Source organism: Oncorhynchus keta, chromosome 30, assembly GCF_023373465.1.
Source record: "Oncorhynchus keta strain PuntledgeMale-10-30-2019 chromosome 30, Oket_V2, whole genome shotgun sequence".
Classification (NCBI taxonomy): Eukaryota; Metazoa; Chordata; class Actinopteri; order Salmoniformes; family Salmonidae; genus Oncorhynchus; species Oncorhynchus keta.
This window is the reverse complement of record NC_068450.1, coordinates 47,320,574-47,332,752: the sequence shown is the minus strand read 5'-3', so window position 1 is coordinate 47,332,752 and position 12,179 is coordinate 47,320,574. Positions and strand designations below refer to the sequence as shown.

At 40.9% G+C, this 12,179-nt stretch overlaps 1 protein-coding gene across 3 annotated transcripts in view; it reads right to left on the bottom strand.

Annotated features, from left to right (window-relative positions):
- LOC118363584 (leucine-rich repeat and immunoglobulin-like domain-containing nogo receptor-interacting protein 2) overlaps positions 1-12,179 on the bottom strand; it is a 357,562-nt gene that overhangs the window by 29,921 nt on the left and 315,462 nt on the right. The window contains exon 1 of one of the 3 annotated variants that reach the window (XM_035744578.2): positions 1,367-1,535. The exons of the other annotated variants lie outside the window; for them this stretch is intronic. The gene's annotated coding sequence lies outside the window, so the exon portion shown is untranslated. Of the gene's footprint in view, positions 1-1,366; positions 1,536-12,179 lie in introns of those variants that run through there. 3 annotated transcript variants of the gene reach the window in all.

Genomic DNA, 12,179 nt, shown 5'->3' with positions numbered 1-12,179 from the left:
AAAGCAGTGTTTAATATGATAGACCGACTAAATGGATGTCTGGGAAGGAAGCACACTCAGTTATCTTATTTCACAGGAAGTGGACACAGGTTGTTAGTGCGTATGGTGGCAGGTTATAAGTGCTCGGAATGGTTTTGTAAATGACCAACATTATATAAAGGCCTACTTCACAGCAAACAGGAGTTCCAATTGAAAACCATCCAAGTTGAATCTATTGTATCGAACCCACCTGATGTGCTATGAGGTCTATTGAAAAAGGCCTGCGTGAAATCAAAATCACTAATCAATTTGCCATTTTCATTATTTTGTTAATTACAAAAAATAAATTTGCATACGAGTCACTGGCATGTTTCTTCAGAATTTTCCCACTGACCTCCTACTCTTTGGTATTTGCGATTAGTGACATCAGAGAACAGTCGCTGCCACACAATCTATACCAATTAAAAAATTCACAGCCTCCCTAAAACAACCACGTTTATCATGCCTGAACTAAGTGTCTTTGATAATTGCGAGCTGTCACAGCCACAGAACAGGAAAGCTGTCACAGTCACAAAACAATATACCAATACACCCTAAAACAATCCCTTCCATCTGGCCCTGACGCAAGTGTAGCCTAGCCTCTGCCCACAGGGGAAGTGGCTGATGATTAAAATGCATTAAAAAGAGCTAAGAGTTCAATGTGTGGGCTGCTAAGTATCTTTTGCTACACTCCATCTCCCAAGTCCGGGCATCCCACATCTGATATGAGTCAGGGGTGTCTCAGCTGTATTGTGAATCAGCCAAAGGGCTAGTTAGGTGAGAAGAATGTCTTTGACGACCCCCGCGTTTCCCTCAAAATGGTTCAGAGATACAGAGCGACAAACAATATAGCCATTAGCGTCTGTTTGCTCACTCCTTAACTACATAGACACAAACATTAGCAGGCTTCAGGTTTATGGCACTGTGTCATATAGGGAGGGATACATATCCAGCAATTCCTTGATACCCTCCACTGACCCTCTATATCCTCTAAATGTGAAACAACAATAACAACCCAAAACAATCCGGATACCAACAACCACTACAGTAAGCTCCAGCAGTACTGCATTCACTAGCCTCGTGGTTGTGTTCCACCCACTCCGTTGCATCCAACAAGTTCACGAACAACACATCTGACATGCAAGCAGCATTTCTAGAAACAAGTCTTTTCTCCACAAAACTCTTCCTTTTTATGGCCTCACTTTCAAAATCAATACCACAAATATTTTATGAATCACATGACTACAAAAAAAGTCTGATCTTGGCAAACCAAAATAAGGACAGCTTCAAAATGCTGTTACAGTAGGTTATCCTAGATTGAGCCATAGCAAACAACACGATAGCATACCCATTTTTCCTCTCTGCCTGTTAGTCCAATGAGGTCTCTGGATACTTGATCCAGTGATACCGGAATCTCATAGGATCATTCTCCCATAGCCATCTCTTGCTCAGCTCAACAATGGCTAGACATCTCCCTCAAGCTATCGCTTCCATCTCTCTCTCTCTCTCTCTCTCTCTCTCTCTCTCTCTCTCTCTCTCTCTCTCTCTCTCTCTCTCTCTCTCTCTCTCTCTCTCTCTCTCTCTCTCTCTCTCTCTCTCTCTCTCTCTCTCTCTCTCTCTCTCTCTCTCTCTCTCTCTCTCTCTCTCTCTCTCTCTCTCTCTCTCTCTCTCTCTCTCTCTCTCTCTCTCTCTCTCTCTCTCTCTCTCTCTCTCTCTCTCTCTCTCTCTCTCTCTCTCTCTCTCTCTCTCTGACAGACACATCCGTGCAATCAAGAGGCTTGACCTTTGGCACTCTACTCAGTGCCATTAAAATCCATTCAGATGTGGCTCCTCCCAGGGAGGGACTTGAGACACTAAAAGCCTCCCGGAGTCCTAAATGTCAGCTTGTATAAGTCTGGCCACTTGCTTACAATCGTCTGAATCATTCCTTTGTTGTAGGAGGGTGGTGAGGAAGTCATTAACTACAATGAGACCCTCCCAGTTTTAATGACTGGCCGTAGATCTATGGAGTTTTCCCTACTTTCATCTCCTCATTGATGACAGTCAGCAGAGAGAAGGGAGACATAATACATTATTGATCTGCAAAATGTTATCCATCTAAAGTGCATTTCCACTCCCTGTCACAACATACTAAAATACATATAGAGAAACTGCATCATTGTTTCTCCAAGAGGATAACAAATAACAAAGGAATAACAAAGGAATGTTCATGATTGAAACCATGACTGCGTGACAACACTATACATGTTGTCCATCCCAAACAAAAAAGAGTGATGGCGGTAATAGTGGCAGACCATACAGTTTCATTTCTAATTGTGGTTGCTGAGGTAGCATTTGCTGTTGATAGTTGATGATGTAGCCAAGAATAAGAGGGCTCAAGAACAGTACAGTTTGGTAGAATTACTACGTTCTTCACATCAATAGACTGAAATAGAGGGAGATTGAGCCGGGTCACCCATGTAATCATATCTCAGGGTCCAGATTATGTATGTTATCTTTGTTACTGATGAAAACATAGACCAATAATGGGACACACATCTAAGAGTGTGTCCCAAATGGCACCCTATTCCCTAGCAAAGCTAATTCCATTTGGCTTGAGTTATGCACTAAAACACAAAAGTTTTGTAATCAAAGTATATAATGAACCCCTCAAAGAGTCATTGTGAGGAAGCTTAATTAATGTAATACAACCCTGTTTATTGGATTAAAGAGTATTCAGATGTCCTCGAGATTGATTGGCTATTGATGAGGTCACGTTAGGTCCCATGTTTGGCCCAGAAAGGAAAACATGCAGGGGGCAAAAGATTATAGTTATCATGACGCCAGCTGCTGATTCTTGTGTAGTTAACAGTTTAATCAATATTCAATTTCTGTTTGTCTTATACAATGTATATCCAGGTGTAAAATACTGGGATTGGAATTTTAACATTAAATTATCTGAAATGACATTGTCAAAAATACTGCAGGGATGCCCATATTCAATATGTAGTGCTGAGGAAATGATTTAGACCCCTTGACTTTTTCCACATATTGTTACTTTACAGCCTTATTCTAAAATGGATTAAATAAAACAATTTCCTCATCAATCTACACACAATACTCCATAAAGACTAAGCAAAAACAGGTTAAGATTTTTTTGCAAATGTATTAAAAACAAAAGACAGAAATACCTTATTTACAAAAGCATTCAGACCATTGACAATGTCTACATCCTGACTACATCCTGTTTCCATATATTATCCTTAAGATGTTTCTACAACTTGATTGGAGTCCACCTGTGGTAAATTCAATTGATTGGTCATGATTTGGAAAGGCACACACCTGTCTATATAATGTCCCACAGTTGACAGGGCATTTCAGAGGAAAAACCAAGCCATGAGGTCGAAGGAATTGTCCGTAGAGCCCCGAGACAGGATTGTGTCGAGGCACAGATCAGGGGAAGGGTACCAAAACATTTCTGCAGCATTGAAGGTCCCCAAGAACACAGTGACCTCAATCATTCTTAAATTGAATAAGGCTGGAACCACCAAGACTTATCCTAGAGCTCTCCGCCCGGCCAAATTGAGCAATCGGGGGAGAAGGGCTTTGTTCGGGGAGGTGGCTCTGACGGAGATCTAGAGTTCCTCTGTGGAGATGGGAGAAGCCACTCTTCAGTAAAAGGCACATGACGCCCCCCTTGGAGTTAGTTGAAAGGCACCTAAAGACCCTCAGTCCATGATAACCAAGTTTCTCTGGTCTGATGAAACCAAGATTGAACTATTTGGCCTGAATGCCAAGAATCATGATTGGAGCAAACCTGGCACGATTCTTACAGTGAAGCATGGTGGTGGCAGCATCATGCTTTGGGGATGTTTTTCAGTGGCAGGGATTGGGAGACAAGTCAGGATACAGGCACAGATGAATGTGAATGGAGTAAAGTACAGATGAAATCCTGCTCCAGAGTGCTCAGGATCTCAGACTGGGGCAAAGATTCACCTTCCAACAGGACAATTACCCTATTCACACAGCCAAGACAACGCAGGAGTGGCTTCGGGACAAGTCTCTGAATGTCCTTGAGTGGCCCAGCCAGAGTCCGGACTTGAACCCATTCGAACAACTCAGTAGAGACCTGAAAATAGCTGTGCAGCAACGCTCCCCATCCAACCTGACAGAGCTTGAGAGAATCTGCAGAGAGGAATGGGAGAAACTCCCAAAATACAGGTTGCCAAGCTTGTAGCGTCATACCCAAGAAGACTTGGGGCTGTAATCGCTGCCAAAGGTGATTCAATAAGGTACTGAGTAAAGGGTCTGAATACTTATGTAAATGTGATATTTCCTTTTTTTTTTTTTTTTATACATTAGCAAACATTTCTTCAAACCAGTTTTTGCTTTGTCATAATGGGGTATTGTGTGTAGATTGATGAGGGGAAAAAAACGATTTAGTACATTTTAAGGCTGTAACCGAACAAAATGTGGAAAAAGTAAATGGGTCGAAAATACTTTTTTGAGGGCACTGTATATATATATATATATATATATCGATAAAGAACTAAACGCTGCAGCATTACACCAAATCCATAAATATTTTATCCGCTGATAAGAACACACAATCTCATCCATTTTGGAACACATAAACCGGTTGCGTTTTATGTTTCCATTTGAAACAAATGCAGAAGGCAAAGATGCAGAGATATGTAGATGCGTATTCACGGAGTGACATGCTCAACTCATCTTATTTTGTCATTTGAACGGTTTCCCCACTAATCAGTCAGGTGGTTATGTTCCTCCCCATCGCTGATGTTGCTTTCACGTTCCACCTACAATAGAAGACTCCGAACTTGTTCAACAAAACATACCCTTCATCTATATTTAGTTGCATGGTTAATTATGTTTTTTTTTTTGCCTCCTGCTATTTAATTATTCATGAGGAAGCTCATGGGTGTTCCTCCCCCCTCCCGCAAGCACACCTTTCATTTTGAACATGCTGAAAATAAGCTTTGGTAGAGGAATGAAGAGTAACATGTAATTCTGAATACAAATCTGTCTAAGCCAATGCTTTTGACAGGCAGCTAAGGCTAATTAGGTGGCTTTCTCTGGCTTCTAATTTGAGTGACCTTTTGTTAAAAAGCACAATGAACTAAATGACCGAATGACACAATAATCTAGTCACATTATTATATTATTTTATTATTATTACATTGGTCACGAATGTGTACTCAGTATCGACTCAAAATATACCCTTTGTCAACCCAAAGATGTCTTCTATTACTGGAAGAATGCATGACATAATATACAAAGCGGCGGAGAGACAATATAAGAAAACAATCCTCCAATTTGGTCTCATTAGAATATGTCAAAATAGACATTGAACCATTGTATTTATATGTCACAATAGCTGACATATCGGTAGTTATATGCCACTTACAGTGACATATTACTATGTCACTATAATGATGAATTGTCCCCCTTGCTTCAAACTGAATTTGCAGGTCTTCAAAATACTGAGAGAATCTTTGCAGTATCAGTACAAATCACTATCTATATCTTGAAATACCCAAAATCTTGATACAGTTTGGTACAATTATCACATCGTAAAACTTTGACTCTGAAACCCCTAATACAGTGCACAAAGGGGCATGAACAGTGCAATTCCATATGTTTCAGGTGCAATATGAGCAGATATACTTGAATAGATTGTCCCTTAGTTTGCATAAGTGCACAGTCATGCACTCTGCGGACAGCCTAACTGAAAGTACTAAACCTCAAGTCACATTTCAAAGATAGTTTATCAGTGGTCTATACTCCCACTCCCGCCTTGTCAATCAGTCGGTAGGGAGCTTTGCGGATTGTGACTTCACAGCATGGGTATTTACCTCACACAAAGAGTTTGTTGCCTCGCTGAGACCTGAGGTGAGGTACACAGAGAGTCTGTTCCTGGAAGATAAGCTCAGAATGAGCTCCCCTGCAAACACACCTCTTCACAAACAATCATTAACATAGCCATTTCTCATGGCACATTGCTGATTTCGTTATCATTTTGAGCCTCTCCTTATTGACCATGCCTACTTTAGTTATCGACCACTTCCAGAAGACGAACTTGATGGTGTGCAATCCTTTCAGAGAAGTTAAATAGTAACATTGAAAAAGAAGGAGGATAAAAAAAAAATTTAAAAAAGGAAAACAGATCAAATGATTTGCTGGTGCAGTGATTGAACAGCGGTATCAAATAACAGCAGTGTTGGCAAGAACATTACATTTCATTTTACATTTTTAAATGTAACCTTTATTCAACTAGGCAAGTCAGTAAAGAACAAATTCTTATTCACAATGACGGCTGACAACACTGGGCCAATTGTGCGCCGCCCTATGGGACTCCCAATCACAGCCAGATGTGATACCATCTGGATTTGAACCAAGGTGTCTGTAGTGATGCTTCTAGCACTGAGATGTAGTGCCTTAGACCACTGCGCCACTTGGTATGGACGTCAAAAGAGCAAAAGTACAGAATATCAATGTTCAAGTTGAAATACACTACTTCTGCAGGTCCATTATTTATACTTTTTCAAGGTATTCTGCAGTTCCAATAGAAAAATCAGTCCACATGGTTTATCAACCCCAGAAGCTGAATTAAAAGGGAAGCCACATCTTAGTCTCTCTCCCCATCGCCCAAAGCTTACTCCATCTTACCGTCCCATATGTCAGCAAGAATTCTCTGCCAGACAATATAATTTTGAAAATTCTGGCACAAACACAGCTAATTCTATTGTCTCTGCAGCCAAAAACCAATACCAAGCTGCATGGGGACTTCTAAAACAGCCAGGAGTGCAGTAGGATCCAAAATGCCTACAAAACAACCCAAAAGCCTGTCACCGCTAAACCGTGTTGGTGGGAATTATTTCTCGACCACGGTTTCAATGGATGGACAGAAAGCCCCAGGGAAAACGTCTCTCTCAGCTGAACTATCAAATGCCTGCATATGATGAAGTTGGTTGGCTAAAGCTTGCAATATCTCTGCACGTGGGGACTTTGCTTTTATTCTCTGTGGCTTTCGAAAACACATAGTTGTGCGGGACGTGGCCTTATCTCTGCCCTTAAGGTATCGAGCTTCAAGGGATCCGTTAAATTGAGCAGAATTCCATTTTGACTCTGGCGTACCCCTGTCCCACAATTGTCATCAGGACTAGTGTTACTGCAGCTAAATCTGCCAAGTGAAGCCACCCGTACACTCTGAAAGGTCCTCAATGCCCGTGAGGTTTGGCGTCTGAGGATGCTGCATGTGTAAGTGTAATGGCTACATTTGTGCGCAATGGCGGGGCTCCTCCAATTTGGAAGAATAAAACAGGAAGATAAAGAGCCAGAGGGCACTGTCAACTAATTAAGGCCCAGATGGTCCAGATAAGTAGGGCCAGTAAGGCCTCCTATAATTAATTACTGAATGGTATTCAAGTGGCTATTGTTGGTCAGTCAGATACTGCTGACATAGCATCGTCACTGCCACGCCTATGGCCATGAGAGAGCTGAAATGACAGAAAAGCTTAGACAAGGTTTTAACAGACTATACTGGAGTTGGTGCCCATGTGGAGTGTTTCACTCCTCAAAATAGAAGCCCAATTTACTGGATACTGACACCTACATGTATTATTCTCTGTATACACAGCAACCTCCCGAGACTTGGCCATAATTGGGCAGATTTCTATCGTGGCGTTAAGACATTTCCCTTGCCATTTTCATGCTTCACAACTGCCACAACCACAGTCTCACACTGAATTCTTATCCAATGTGTACACACCTCTTTTATGCTGCATATATTATCCCAGATGATAGCTCCTCACATTTGACTTGGCAAAACTTTGCCAGATGCCAACAGTCTGCCATCGGTTTAAAAAAACTTATTCGCTGACTAAGTGTCACCTTTGAACAGGTGAAGGGGAATCATTCCGGCTCCAACAATGAAGTTTTCACCACAATGGAAATTTAATGAATTGTCAAGGGTCCTGAAAGAGATCACCAAACACATTCCTCCCACCCTGCATGAGAGGACAGGTGGAGACATGGAGGGTTCAGGTGGATGTCACCAATTGCCCAACACAGGACTTGACAGCATGAGAGGGGGAACTTTCACACATTACTTCTGAAGAAAGTATACGAAGGATCCTTGACCACAAAAGGAAGGTCATATGGTACCTTTCTTTTCCTTGTGCCAATACATTGGACATATATAATGTATGACAAGGCCCCAGGGGCTCCATTAAGAGATCCGGGACATCGCAGTGTCTAGTTGAGAAACGTAGAATGTCCCCTTAAAGTCGACAGATACTGTACCATACACTTTATTCTGGCAATAATGGGAAGAAAAGGCTTCCGATGTACTTTCACACAGCTGTCTATTTTTTACCAATCAATCGCATGCTTAAATGTAAGAATCGAGGGAGCTCTTTTTGGGATAGGGGAGGGTGGAATTGGGACCCAGCAGGACTCTCAATAATCATGTGGCTTGTATGATCAGCAAGTCAGGAGTGTGGAGATACGCTACGCCATCTGCAGACAAATCTTCTACATGAAGGGATTTCACTGTAATGTGGTTAGAATAACATGCTTTGATGTGATCCATTTTGTGTGCAGGGGGTGTGGGGGGGGGGGAGCACAGCTCGAGCTATGCAAGAGATATTAGAGAAAGTCGGAGATGAGAATCCCATTGATCAAGGAATGGAGGAACGTACAGTATAACGCCTCACACACCAGACTGTTGACAAATCGCAAATGCTGCGTCGTGGCTGCTAATCGTCACACATGGGTAAACATAACGTCCTATTTTCCTCGAAAGTACATACTGTCACGATTCCAAATATATATGATATTGCAGAGAACACGTTAATAATCTCACATCTCGGAAACTATTTTTTTGGCTTGTACTTCTTGTTGACAAAATTTGTGCTAATGCTGGATTTCTTTAGTTTAGCGCCCAATTGACTACTATTCACTCCTTAAAGGAGAGCACTCCTTGTCCCAAAATCACCTAGAATTCAATGCACGGCCCATGGGCAACGTACACAATGGGCGTTAATAAAATTCCAAAGGAGTTTCCATGTCCTCAAAAGTAGCTCTGACTATGCCACACAATTTATAGGCACAAGGAATTGAGAAGAAGGGCAATACGGGACAATTGTAGTTTGTGGAAATTATTACATTCACTTCGAGACAGTGGGATTTGAGCATTGCTTTCAATGCCTAAATGTGCTTTAAAGGTGTAATATGCAGAAATAGCTTAATGTTGCCAAACTTCTAATAGTTTGCCTAATTTCAGTTTATGTAACAAAACAAACAAAACAAGCAAGAGTGGATCATCATTGCACCATCTTATGAAATATCAATAAAGTGTATAACAAAATGTTTTGTCTTTTCAGCTGTTTGAAGCTGGTGTACAAAACCGAAAGTAAAAGACGCAAAAACAAAACCTAAGAACGGGGAGCATAGAAATTGTGTACATAGAACATATCTACCGCTTCTTTGACCTGCTTTGAATGAGTGACAGATTTATAACTCACATTTAAATGTGAATTTGGTTGGGTCGCCCAAAAAGTTACATATTTCAGCTTTAATATACTTGACCATGTAATAACTGTTGTTTTCTTTTTAAGTTACAGGGGCATTGCATCAGAATTCCACAACTTGATACTTTCTTATTGACCGTGAAACAATATTTGGGCAAGTTGTCTTTACAATTGACATAAAGCCTTCTTTGGACGCTGAAGCTGTCTTAGGTATTAAGTCAGTGACCCTTTGCAATGATGATGTCCAACGGTACATCATCTCATATGCCATATGGATATGAATGCTAAAGAGTGCAAATCTCTGCAATGCCTATGCATTAAAACACCCTGTCATTTTAAAAATAGTCATTTCTATGAGTCACAGTAATTTTCTCTATGGGATGGATCACAAATATATAGAAATGGGGGAGGGACATGCCTTTTCAATTTCAGTCAAGGTGAGATTTTAGTATTTAAAAAAAATCTTGTCCAGAGGAGGGTCATGTAATGTGTAATTGATGACATTTCTATAGCCTTATAAGAATGTGTTTCTCATTAGGCTGTACAGTATACCGATGTGTATACCCAATGCCGCCCTTCATCTATGATTCTCGGCTGGGCGCGCAATATCAAGTGCGCCTATAGGCTATTTTAGTGTGGCCTCAATCAAATTATCCATAGCCTGCGAGTGTGCGCTCGGAGAAGCACAGAGCAAAGTTAAGCTAGCTGCTGGAATGGTGTGAATAAAACTAGGCTGCAATACACATTGCAATGGATATTTCAACTCTGAGCCCCGGACTGCTCTGCTCTTGCTGATCAAAAATGTTGTGTGCTGCCTAACCAATGCTGTGCTGTGTAGGCCTACAGTGACAGTTCAGGCTGAGAGTCAAAGGCTTCTTAAAATATATTTTTTATTAGGCCAAGTCAAGAAAATGCAATATCTTGCGGGCAGACTAACCTATAGCCTATGTTCTGTCCAGTTTGAGAAAGAGAGAGCAAAGATGAGAAGGAGGCCAACTTTGATTGCTTGCTGCCACTACTCTAATTGATTTTAATAAAAACAATGTGTTTCTTGCACATGATGTATTTATCAGAGTAATTGACCTCACAATAAGCCGGATTTGAGTCATTTACATTGTGGTGCTGAAACATGGAACAGCAGCCGCGGCACAATCAATCAGAAATGGACAGCTCATGGTGCTGAAAGTAGACAAATTCAAATGGGCATAATTCATTTCAACCATCTTTATTTTTAATTAGACTTTACTAACAACAAGAGGGCTTTGTGTTTCAGCTTATTTCTTACTTTTTAAGAAATTCATTAAAGAAAACATCAAAAAGCACACGCCTACCCCTTGCTAGTTTAAGATTAAGAAGAAAATAAAAGGGATTGGATTTATATAAAGTGATCTATAACAGCCCTGTGGTCCGCGATGCTTTATGCTAGAAACAAGCTGTAATAAATACCCGGGAAAGACGTGACTTCTCTGTAGCTGAGGATATAAAAAATGGACTTTGCTTGGGAGGTAATCTAATTCTGTCACCATCAATTGATTACGCTATTCACTTTCTGTATAATAGAAGATGTTTAAGCCCAAGACAGCTTTTAGGGAAATATTTGTGACCTTCTCTCATTGTACTAAACCACAGAAGAAGAGTTGCCAGCAGTTAAAGGTTAAATTTGTCTGCATTGTAGGCTTACTCTGTTCGTGTTGGAAAGGTACAGTAGGCCTAACTTTTGAAAGTACCATGCTCATATTCCTATGATGTCTCAGATTGTATTATTTGCAAACAAGGACATTTTTCGTTGCAAACAAGACACACTGATTTGGCATTGGAGAAATACAGTGGGGCAAAAAAGTATTTAGTCAGCCACCAATTGTGCAAGTTCCCCCACTTAAAAAGATGAGAGAGGCCTGTAATTTTCATCATAAGGTACACTTCAACTATGACAGACAAAATGAGGAAATAAAATCCAGAAAATAACATTGTAGGATTTTTAATGAATTTATTTGCAAATTATGGTGGAAAATAAGTATTTGGTCAATAACAAAAGTTTATCTCAATACTTTGTGATATACCCTTTGTTGGCAATGACAGAGGTCAAACGTTTTCTGTAAGTCTTCACAAAGTTTTCACACACTGTTGCTGGTATTTTGGCCCATTCCTCCATGCAGATCTCCTCTAGAGCAGTGATGTTTTGGGGCTGTTGCTGGGCAACACGGACTTTCAACTCCCTCCAAAGATTTTCTATGGGGTTGAGATCTGGAGACTGACTAGGCCACTCCAGGACCTTGAAATGCTTCTTACGAAGCCACTCCTTTGTTGCCCGGGCGGTGTGTTTGGGATCATTGTCATGCTGAAAGACCAGGCCACGTTTCATCTTCAATGCCCTTGCTGATGGAAGGAGGTTTTCACTCAAAATCTCACGATACATGGCCCAATTCATTCTTTCCTTTACACGGATCAGTCATCCTGGTCCCTGCAGAAAAACAGCCCCAACGCATGATGTTTCCACCCCCATGCTTCACAGTAGGTATGGTGTTCTTTGGATGCAACTCAGAGATTCTTTGTCCTCCAAACACGACGAGTTGAGTTTTTACCAAAATATTCTATTTTGGTTCTATCTGACCATATGACATTCTCCCAATC